A 12,126-nucleotide genomic window follows, 5' to 3' on the forward strand; every position below is an offset into this window, starting at 1 on the left:
ATTCATGAGGGCAAGGATTTTGTGTTTGGTTCGCTATTATAACCTGTGTACCTAGAATAATGCCTGGCACGTGTACTAAATGCTCAACAAATATTTGTTAAATGAATGATACACCTCTGAAATCCTAAATTAAATATCCCAGTGTCTTTCAACCACTTTTCATCACTACTGCATTTTCTGTCTTAACTACTTAAGAAGAATATGATTTGGGGGTACCTCGCTGGCTCAGTTGTAACATGTGACTCTTGATCTTGGGGTTGTGAGTTTGAGCCCTACATTGGGCCTAGAGCTTACTTTAAAAAATAAAAACTCTTTTAAAAAGAAGAATATGAATTGGAGAAAAAAGAATAAGCTTTGGATCATGGTTTCATCACTTAATAGTGTAGGTCTCTGGACAGATTATTTAACCTCTCTAATCCTGTTTCTTCATCTGATGGAGAATGACTAAGGGAAGATGATAAGGTTAATAACACATTGTAGAGTTAATGTTAGAATTAGAAATAAGGTGGTAAAGTGACTAGCATATAGTAGGTACTCCATTAAAAAAAGCTAGTATCATTGCTTCCTCCTCACCAGCTCTTCAGCTTCACAGTGACATCTATCTAGCCTTTCATGTCCTTCATTTTCTCCTAATTGAATCACCCTTTCCAGGCTTCCTGTTCATGATCCAGCCTGGACTCCACAGTACTTTGATTCAGTCACAATCCTCAATATCAATAATTTCCTTATCCTTCAGGAATCTCTACTAAGCAGGCATCTGCAAAGCAATGGATAACAGTCTGGGTTCTAGAAATGAACAACCAGTCTTTGCAACCCAGCTGTTCATCTTACAATCAAGGAGATTAACAGTACCTATCTTATGAGCTCCTGGGAGTATTAAATAGTTTCTTCAGCTATATACAGAGTGATCACGCTGCAGGGAAAAAAATCAAACCACCATGCAAATCGGTACCCTTACAAATCCAAGGTGTACAATCTCAAATGGGCCCTCAATGCCTCTAAACATCCTTCATTCTCCTAGTCATGTCTGTGTCAGTGTCTGCCCCTCTCTCCCTCCATGTCTCTCTCTCTCTCTCTCTCTCTCTCTCATTCTCTTGGAAGTTGTTATAAACTCACATACTTTTTTTAAGAACTCCTATTCCACCACATTCTCCTTCACTTTTAGAAGGTACTCAAAAATGATACGTCATCAACTCATTCTCCTTCCTGCCCCCGTCAGTTACAACTTTATCGCCAACTTTACCTCCTTCCTTTCTGTTCGCTGGAAAGGAAAATCACCTCCTATCTAAGGCCAATTTCTCTACCTATGCCTTGGATCTCATGCCCTCCTATTGCTTCCAAATCTTTGGATCCATCAATCACCTTTCTCCCCCTCTCTCCCTGCCCATGTCTCCCCAACTTTGGTTCTTTTCAATCCCATACAGATGTGCCCTAAATCCTCTTAATTTAAAAGGGAGAGGGAGTAAACTTCTCTAAATCCCTTGCATCTCCCTCCACCTATACTCTTTTTTTCAGTTCTCTGTTGAAAACACTGTATTAGCCCTGAATTGGCTAAGCTTCTGTTGTTCACTATTAACCCCCTAAATGCACTGCAATGTAGCTACCTGCTAGTGCAGGCTAAAGTTACAAATGACATCTTAATCCCCAAGTCTCAGAAACTTTATTTGGTCCTTATCTTCTTTGGCCTTTTCATGGCAGGATACAGTGTTGACAACTCCTAGTCCTTGAAATACTCTCTCCTCCCTCAGCTTCTGAGACAAATCTCTCATAGTTTCCTTTTTTCATCTTTGGTCTGTCTGGCACAGATGGTTGGCTTCTCTTCGGTTGCCTGCCCCATACAGTAGGTCACAACAGAAATGTGGAATCATCCTAAATCTTCAACCTTGCTCAACTCCATAATCTGATTATTTACCCTGTACTGTTGATAATACTTCCTCAATCGCTTATATATCCACCCCGCCCCTTTTTATCCCCCATCCTTTCTCACCTGGAATGGCTTCCTAACCGATCTTGCTTTCAGTTTTGCCCTTCTCTAATCCAGCATTCACTTCACTGTCAACATGATAGGTCTAAAACACAAAACTGATTCCATCACAGAATTTTTCCACCACTAAATCCTCACAGCCTTCAGGATAAAGTTAAAGCTCCTTAACTTGGCTGATAAGGCATTCAGTGATTTGGCTTCTTACCACTTCACTGGCCCCCATTGGAAAACTGTGCTGTACACCTGTGGCTACTGATTACTTGAATGTGACTAGTCTAAGTTGAAACGTGCTTTAAATTTAAAATACATACCGGACTCTGAAGACTTCGTATGAACAAGGGAATGTCAAATATTTCAATACTTTCAAAATATTGATTACGTGTTGAAATGATAATATTTTAGCTATATCAGGTTAGATAATACATTATTAAAATGAATTTCACTTTTTTAAATGTATCTACTAGAAAATTCAAACATGTATGACATATTTGTGGCTCACATTACATTTTTATAGGACAGCACTAGTCTAAAATGTCCTTTAAGGGAAGGGGGAGGCCAGATGGGTTAAGGAGCAAAATAAACTGGTCTTTTATCAAAAAATAAATAAATAAAAATAAAATAAAATAAAATAAAATGTCCTCTCCCTTCTTCTGTACCTAGTTAAGTCCTACTTTTGAAGATTAGCTCAGGTAACCAACAAGGATGCATTTCAGGACTTCCCCTCCCTAAAATCCCAAGTCTGAGTCAACTACCCTACCTGAGTCAACTACCCCACCTACCTGACTCGACTCCCCCTCCACAACTACCCCAAGTCTGAGTCAACTACCCCCACATACCCCACCCCAATTCTCAGAGTAGTGCTTCCACCCATAGGAATCTACTTATACCTGTGTCATAGATCACATCACATTGTTAATTGTCACTTATCAACTAACTTCTCCTCCTCAACTGTACACTGCTTGCGAGAAGGAACATCATTCTACATACACTCAGGGCCTACCACGCCTATCACTTAAAAGGCACTCAAAATATTTGTCAAATAAATATGAACTATCTATTCCTGGCCTGCAAGTTCCCAGAATTTCTAGTTCTATAAGGAAAACAAACCAGCAGTGAAGGAGCCTAGACTTTCCAAGCCTTCCAAGGAGCTTTAGTAATGAAAGGACTGGGGTGGTGGTGAGGAATAGGAATTACAGAGAGAACAGCAAGGAGAAAGTAAAGCTCATCACACACGCCTGCCTCTTACAGTGAAAATAGGAATTTGCAGCAGTGATATGGAACCTTGAACTCACTCTTGGCATGCCAGGGGCCACAGTCTGGTTCCTAAATTACTTAAACAACCCAACCAACAAAAGAGTATGATTTGGCACGTTTCAACACAAACAGCTAGAGCCCAGCACCTGTTCCACTTAAACAGCACATCATTACAGTTAAAAACAACAACAAATCTCTCTCATGAAGCAAATGCTAATCTCATGATGCTTCACCATGGAGCAATTTAGAAGAGTTATTATATGAAATGTGCCAAAGCATGAATTTATGGCTGATGCTTATTTGGCAAATACGGTTGGCACTGCTAGATGTTGAAAAACATGTATGCAAATAAGCAAATAAAAGTTTTTAAGCTCTCAGACTTAAATATTTACATTACCATAAATGTACAAAGATAAATGTTTATATGAGTACACATATAATGCATTCCAGGAACACATTTTTTAATGTGATTGTCAGAAACAGTTATGAAGTGGCATTATTTCTTTATAGGCCTCAGGGTAGACTCAAAAATGTATTCTGACAGAATGTTAATGGGGTACAAACATTAGCGAGGAAGTTTCTCTGTACTATCACTGGGTAAAATAAATACTTATAATATCATAACAGTTCAAAGCAATCTTATCTTTTCCTTTCGCCAAAATATTTTCTTCCCATCCTGGAACCCAGCCAAACATAAGTATCAGCCCCTAAATGGGAGATAGAGGATGGAAAGGAGGACCACACATCACAAAGCCTCAAAGAAAATAATTTGACATTTTTTTCCCACATAATATAATCAAGTTAGAGTCTCCAAAATAAAGACATGATAAAATATTTCCCCCTCTGACAGCTATGGAAAGATGTTTGTTTTTTCACATAGTTTGTGAGTTGGTCATAGCCCAAACTCACTAGGAATGGTATGAATTCTGCTTCCATTGTTAACTATTAATCTCTGGGCCGAAGCTATAACTCCCATCTTTGAAGCCACGAAAATGTACCATAACTGCCATTATAGCTTACTAAACGAGTCACAGAAGAGAAGATGTGCCAGGCACTTCAGAAAGTAATTAAGGTAGTCAGTGAATTGAGCTATCTGGAAATGCTCTGAGATTACAGGAGAAGACATCATGAAGCAAGTATCCAAGATTGCTCATGGAAAGTTTTACCCCTGTGCATAATTCACGTTTTTCACTTCCACACTACATAGAGCAATATGGGTTCTCCCACTACACACATTTCTACAACATTTCATTTATCGGGAAAAAAAAAGATGCTGTGGCTGAACAAAAATCAGTACACAGGCCCCAAAACAGAATCCTTGAGGCAAACCCAATTCAGGTGAAAAGCTGTTGACATACATCATCCAATGACCTAAAAATAGCCTTTTATGTAAGTCTCCAAATATTTAATTCAACGTCTAATCTTACCACATCTAACAGAGGCAGAAGAAAAATTTATTAGGTTTTCTATAGCAAAGCCAATAAAGATGAAATCATAGTTTTCTTTTAACTCGTCACTATCCCCTCAACTCCAGCCTTCTAATAACTCCATTCCACAGCTCTCAAATTCCTAAACTTGGATCTTGAAAAAACAAAACGAAACAACGGATTGCAAGAAAGTTAACATTTAAAGGTGGGAAATCTCCTTCCTACTGCTCTCAGCAGTCTTTAACGTCGTCAAAGGACGAAAAACGAAATCAAATTCTCAGACGGAGGGTGCAGAGACACGGAGGGGGAGGGATGGGGGTTCAGACTGCTAGTCCTCAACGCGGGAGGTAAGAAAAGTAGCAAGAACGGATGAGTCAAAGGGCAAAGGAGAAACAAATTGACCAACCGAACCACTGAAAATTCCCAAACAACCCAGCAAATCTACACGTTAGCGGGCTCACAAACCACAGGGCCAAGTGAGGAGGCAAAGAGCCCCCGGGTGTCGCCCTGGCGCTGGCGACCCTGCGCTGGATCTTCCCGGGTTTGGAGCGGGATGACGGTGTAGACTTAGCAAAAGACAGAGAAGCCCTTCCTGCCCTACTCTCCCCGTATCCAGCTCTCCACAGGCTTCACTTTCCCCAGCAGCCTCCCAGACGCGCCCGGGGGCGTCCCTCTTCGCCAGGTCCCAACTTTCCCTCCTCTGGGGGGCGCCGAGCTACCGGGGCCGCCGCCGCCGCCGCCGCGGGAGGGGGCGGCGGCGGCGGGCCCCGGGGGCGGCAGGGCTCGGGGGTGGCCGCAGAGCCCGCGCCAGGCGGGACACACCAGCCGCCTGGGCCCCCGCGGCGGCGCCACTCGACCCCGCGCCGCGCCGCCCCGCCCGGATTCCCCCGGGTCAGCGCCCTCACCCCAGGACGACCGTGGTCCCACAAGTCGGTGCCGGAGGAGAAGGGAACCGAGGGGACATGGGTAGTCCTGCCCCCGTTACCTGAAAGGCGCACATGCCGCTGTGGTGACCACCATCGCCGGCCGGCCCGTCCCCTTCCTGGTGACCGCGGCCGCCGCCACCGAGCAACTGACACTGACTAACAAGTAACTAACTACTCGCCGCCGCCGAGTCTGTCGCGCGCTCCCGGCCGCCCGCCCAGCCCACCAGCCTGCCAGCCTCCTCCCAGCCCAGCGCGCCACCCCTCCGCGCGCACACTCGCCGCCCCGCTCCTTGAGGAGCGAGCACGCGCGCGCGCACGAACCCTCGGCCTTCGGCCCCTCTTACCAGTCTCACCACGGCCTCGCGGGAGGAATCACCGTGACGCCCCTCCTCTCGCGTTCCTACCTCCAGAGGATGAGCCTATGAGGGCGCCTGACTGGTGATGAGGGCGTGGCCAAAGGAAGAGGGAGGGACGACCAGGACCTTGGGCCAAAGTGAAGGGAAAATTTGGTTCCATTAAGTTCCAGAGGAAAAGGGCAACGGAGTATTGGCCCTTTTGGTGCCTAAGTCCCCTGGTCAGTCTGCCCTCGAATACAAAACATGTGTTTCCAAGGACTCCAGTATATAGTAATTACTGATTTCTTTCTGCAGGCCTTAGCAATTTAAAAAACTACATCTCCCAGAAACCTCCGCGAAAGTAAGTCTCACCTTGCGTAATCACGTAGTCCTTCGCCGCATTTGAACAAAATAATCCCTTCATTTTTCTGAAGGTGTGGGGACTAATATTCCATTTTTGTCCCCACCGGAACAATTTTAAGTGTTACTGCGATAAGAAAAGTTACCTATGGGAAGATGGTTACGCGACCAGGTAAAGGGAAAGAAAAGATATCAAAATAAAGTACTGCGGAGGAATTTTTTCCATGCTGTGAGACGACGGAGTGAGAAGAGTGAAGGCGATTGAGAGGGGCTCAGGGAATTGTCCTCTGTGCAAGGGACTTTCTTTAGGCCCCAGGCCCCTGCCTGCCCCTATCGTCAGCAGGTCAGTAAGCAAGGCGAGCTTCGGGGTGGCCACAGTGGAGGTGCCCTTCACCCCTTGAAGATCATCTCTCTTTTGCTGTTACTGGTTTGTCTCGGTTTGAGGCCGACTGAATGGGGGCGCTTCACTTCCGGTTGGGGGAGGGGAGGAAAGCCGTCCAAGGGGAGGGGGAAGACAGAACTCATTTCCTGTGGGGGTAGGGTGATGGTTTGGGGGTGTCCAACCCACTTCCATTGCCGGCGAAGGCTTGAAAACGTGATACTTGGTGCCATTTGCATAGACGGTATCTTAAAGTTTTAGGATTGTGTTTCATGTGAAAAGTTAGGTTATTCCCCAAAGTTGTGCTAATCACCAGCCTCCAGTCAGAATTTATGAGTTTTATTTCTACGTGTGAGAATGAAAATTTCCTTCCCCCCCGATTTTTTTAAGCGTTCATCAAAGTATTCGAAGACCTTTGTTAAAATTGCTCAGTTCCACAAGACATACTTTCTTGTGTAATTAATGGATTTCCCAGCTCTGCTCCCCTACTCAAGTCCAACCTGGATTCAGTGAGGTATAGTGGTGGTCTCTGTCTTGGCATGCCACCGGAACTCTGTAGCTGCTCTTTTAAGGAGGTGGCTTATTATAGGACTCAACGTTTTACCTAAATTATGAGGCATTTTCACCTTACAAGAGTGGAGATATCATACTAAAGTACTGAAATACTTGGTGTTACCTTAACTGATAGGATTGGTGTCTTAAATTCTTGGACCTGTTGATTTGAAGCTACAGCTTTTGCCCTGTACCTGAAAACAACTTCCTCAACCTTAAAAATTCTTACATGTAACTTTCATGTAGCACTTTTGAGAGTTGTGCATTGGTAATTTTTCCCCTTTGTAGTATAATTAATTTCAGCACTGATTAAAAACTGGTATCTGCTCTTTGTGTTTTCAAACCATGGTGCAAGGATCATGATACTTAGCTAGATTTTAAGCAAGCAGGACATTCGGCTCACAAAGGGCAAAAGATGAATAAGACAACTTTTTATTTTTCCTATGTTCTCAATGTTTTATAAGAAATGATATGTAAAGTGGTAATAAACACTCAACAATTTAGATTTCTTGGCTTCTCTTTTCAAGTATCACTGTGTGTGTGTGTGTGTGTGTGTGTGTGTACTGAAGGAGTCATTCTGGAGCCTGTGAAATCTCAGTTTTAGTCATTTTAGAATATCAAATGAACCGTAATGTCTTTAAAGGATTTTTAAAAGAATAAGGCCTATGTATTTTTTCTTTGGGATTTGTTACCTAATCTATCCTCAGAATTTGCAGTTGTTTTAATTCTAGGTCTTTTAAAAAGTTATTTCACTTAGAATTTATTAGAAGATGTCTTTTAAACTAAGTATTACAGTAAGGAAAAATATATGTTCCAACCTTCTGTAAACATTTAAAAAAAAATCTAAGACCCTAAAATCAGTGAGTTATCTTTTAAAAGACTACAACATTTCTGCAAAAATTGGCAAGACATGATAATGTCTATGTTATTATTAATTGAAGGCTAGGGACATGTTAGACTGCCTCAAGCAAGTATTAATTAATTGATTAGAAAGAAAGTGCTCACTATCTTCCATATTAATGTATTATAAAAGAAAATATGATATGATCACCCTGACAAATTAAACTATAGTATTACGAATTATTGAAGTAAGCAAAGATTGTGGAACTAAATGAAAAAGAGAGAAAATTTAGTTAAAATATTGATTGAGCTACGTAGTATTGCCTTTAGGAAACTGGAGAGCAAAGGAGTTTTTTTAATTGGGTCTTTATGATATTCCGTGGAAGAATTGCAGTATAACAGAAATAAGAAAAATTGCTGCAGCTGAAAGACTTGAGCAGCTTGAAGAACTGTCTGTTCTGAAGAAAGTAATATATACAGCACATATCTGAAAGAAGCCGTTTTGTGATAAGTGGTAGTTATTCATTGGTTCCATCAAAGAAGAAATATTAGAAAAGCTTGTGAGAAACAGAGGGAAAAGTCCATGGAACCTGCTTTTATTCTCTTTAAATCTTTAGAAGTGTTTCTTTAGAAAGGATTGCTATCTTCCAAAGACTTTTTTTTCCCCTCTGCGCTCTTTGTTGCAGCTTTCTTTGTATGTTTTAATAGAAACATAGTATCAAAATTAGAAAAATAAAGACTTATGGAAGTGTACTCTGCTACTTCTTTGAGTTAATGATTTTGAGAGTTTCATTCCATTGCTTGCCATCTAAAAGAAAGAAATTGTTGGTACTTTTAAGGTACTCAGATTAGATAACCATTTTCTTTTCCAGAAATGGTCATTGGATATGCTGCTCACAAAAGTTTAAAACATTAAAATAACAGGCCAAAATTCTGTATTCCATTTCACTGAAATTTGATTACCCACAGAGTGCTAGGTGCTATATAAAGTGCAAAAGTGTCTTTTAATTTCTTTTGTCCACCTTTCATTGTAAAATCATGCTAATGTTTTACAACTATTGCTTTTTTGTATATTTGTTGTTTTGGTAGTTTGTTTTTGCCATGAGGTTGAGTGTTAAAGAGAGTATCCTAACAACTTGAATGGTTTTTAAAGTTACTACTCTGCTGTCTTTATCTCTATTTCAAGAGTATTCGAATGAAAATACTCCTTACACGACTTCATTATGTCAGCAAAAGTTTACTGAGCGCTTACTGTGGGATAGACCCTGTTCTAGGGACTTGGGATGTATCAGTGAGTACAGACAAATAACCCTATTCGCTTGGAATTTACTCTCTAGTGTCCAAACGAAAAGCAGAGTATTGCTGCCTTGGTATTCCTAAATAAGATCTATCATACAATCATTGTTCATACTGGATCGAGAAGCAGCCCTAAACTTCATCTCTCCGGATCTCAATCTGTAAGCCATTCCAAAACTAGTTTTGACTATTTCAGCCTAACTTTTCTCCAGACCATTAAAGCCCCTGGTCTCCTTTATGTACTAAAAACAGAAGTGAGCAATAGAGAAAATAGGGGATCGGAGAGGCCTGGTTTCAAAACTCATATCCACCTTTTACTAGCTGAGCTTACTAGCTTTGTTACCTTGAAAAATTTATTTGACCTCTCAGACTCAGTTGCCATAAACCTAAATAGGGTTGTTTGGCGGATTGAGTATATTCTGGGTAAATCACCTGGCACAATGCCTGGTGTTAGGACCTTAATGAATGCAATTATTTTATTCCAGTCTTGCTTCTGCTATTTTGGCCATTATGATTTGCGTACATGTGTGTTTTAAGCCTTACATGTCCCCCAAAGTATGGAGATGCGGTGCCAGAATTATTGAAATTATGCCTTCTTCTCTTTTTTTTTTTAAGATTTTATTTATTTATTTGGCAGAGATAGAGACAGCTAGCAAGAGAGGGGACACAAGCAGGGGGAGTGGGAGAGGAAGAAGCAGGCTCATAGCAGAGGAGCCTGATGTGGGGCTTGATCCCACAATGCTGGGATCACGCCCTGAGCCAAAGGCAGACGCTTAACTGCTGTGCCACCTAGGCGCCCCTATGCCTTCTTCTATCAGCCTGCTCTGCTATTAAGATTTTATTTTCTATCTCTTGTGAGAAGGAGAAATTTCTAATATCCATAATCACTTTAGAAAGTATATATAATAGAAGAGTTTCAAGAAAAGATTAAGGAATCAGCAAAGTAATTTGAATTGTTACAGAAAGGCTTTCAAATGATTCTTCTAAACCTATTTAAATACTAAGCCTAACATTCACTCATTACCCATCTACACATTCCTAACTGGATTGGTCTCTGAAAAAAATTCTGTACTGTACCCAGCCTTTCAATCTTGCTATCCTCCACCTGAAACACTTTCTCTTTAGCTAGGAATCCCTATCTGTCAAAATGCCATCATCTTGGAGGCCCTACCACCTTCAACTTCAGGAAGTATTTTCTGATATTGGTCCTTCTCACTCCACTCTTTCAAGCATATATGCTCTTACCATTGACTCTCCAGAGCCTTTTGTACTTTCCTTATGGCATTTAGCATCCATTGCTGCTGCTGCTGTTGTTTGCTTTTGTTGTTGTTATTTTTGTATGTGGAGCTTATGTACTGCCATAAAAGGCTGCAGACTATATCTTTTTCCTGTCTGTGTCTGCTGAAATACCTGACACAATGCTATTCACATCATAAGTATATAGTGCATATTTGTGAAGTTGAAGTGGCACTTGGGGTATGATGGAACTTACTAACTTTTGTGCACTATTTGTACCGAACATTAAGCACAGTGACCAGTGTACAACTCAGGTATCTGCCAAATGAAGGAACGAATAAGTCCTCATTCTCGCATTTGTGAGCATCTCAGGATGTCAGTGTATCAATGAACATATATTAAACAACTACTGTATGATCAAAACTGTGAGAATTGATCCCTGTCTTCAATTTAAGTGGAAAGAAGTAAGTTGCAATTAACGTGTAGACTCCGAAGACTCCAGGTGTTTGAGTGAAGGTGGGATGGAGAGGTCAGTATAGAGTTGTTTGCATTGCGAAAGATAACTCAAGCTCTCAGAACTCAGAAACAATAGATTTGGATATCAAGAGGTACTTAACTTGCATTTCTACTCCTAGTTTGCATACCCAAGAGATTGAAAATACAGGGGCGCCTGGGTGGCTCAGTCAGTTAAGTGTCTGCCTTCAGCTCAGATCATGATCCCAGGGTCCTGGGATGGAGCTCCACATCGGGCTCCCTGCTCAGCGAGGAGCTTGCTTCTCCCTCTACCTGCTACTCCCCCTACTTGTGCTCTCTCTCTTTCTGTCAAATAAATTAATTTAAAAAAAAAAGAAAATATATGCACATAAAAACTTTTATGCAGATGTTCATAACAGCACTACTCGTAAGAGTCAAAAAATAGAAACAAATCCAAATGTTCATCAGTTGATGAATGAAGTGTAGTATAGCCATCCAAAGAAATATTATTCATCAGTAAAAAGGAAAGAAGTAGTGATACATACTATAACATGGATGAACCTTGAAAATATTACACTCAATGAAAGAAGCCAGACACAGAAAGTCACATTATGTATGATTCCATTTATATGAAATGTCCATAGAGGTGGAAAGTATATCAGAGGTTGCCAGGGGTTGGAGGTAGGGGATGGGGAGTGACTGCTAATGGGCATGGAATTTCTTCTGGGTTAATGAAGATGTTCTGGAATTAGATAGTGGTGATGGTTGTACAATCTTGATACTAAAGTACCTTGTATACCAACATACTAAAAACCACTGAAATCGTACACTAAAGAGGTGTGTGAATTATATCTTTAAAAAAGAAGGAGATACTTAAACTTGAAGAATTTGGATTTTGGATGAAACTAGAAGAAAGCAATAGTATGGAAGCAAGGAGGTGATAATTTTTCCTTGGATCCTAGAGGGAAATACAAGTGGCTAGGTACAAGACTTAGAGATATAGTGAGGATCAGGTGAGGATGGGTATGAAGGTTTCTGGCTATCTTTTGTCTTAGTGAAGCAG

General features: G+C 41.3%; 2 protein-coding genes across 11 annotated transcripts in view; one reads left to right on the top strand and one right to left on the bottom strand.

Annotated features, from left to right (window-relative positions):
- The window catches only part of PEAK1 (pseudopodium enriched atypical kinase 1), a 293,673-nt gene extending 287,843 nt beyond the window's left edge, over positions 1 to 5,830 (bottom strand). For all 3 annotated transcript variants that reach the window (XM_040642949.1, XM_040642947.1, XM_040642948.1), the window contains exon 1: positions 5,651 to 5,830. The gene's annotated coding sequence lies outside the window, so the exon portion shown is untranslated. The remainder of the gene's footprint in view (positions 1 to 5,650) is intronic.
- Positions 5,831 to 6,333: 503 nt separating this feature from the next.
- Positions 6,334 to 12,126, top strand: part of HMG20A (high mobility group 20A) — a 75,893-nt gene continuing 70,100 nt past the window's right edge. For all 8 annotated transcript variants that reach the window (XM_008708437.2, XM_008708438.2, XM_008708439.2 and 5 more), the window contains exon 1: positions 6,334 to 6,629. The gene's annotated coding sequence lies outside the window, so the exon portion shown is untranslated. The remainder of the gene's footprint in view (positions 6,630 to 12,126) is intronic.

The sequence above is a fragment of the Ursus maritimus genome, unplaced genomic scaffold (assembly GCF_017311325.1).
Source record: "Ursus maritimus isolate PB19 unplaced genomic scaffold, ASM1731132v1 scaffold_27, whole genome shotgun sequence".
NCBI lineage: Eukaryota > Metazoa > Chordata > Mammalia > Carnivora > Ursidae > Ursus > Ursus maritimus.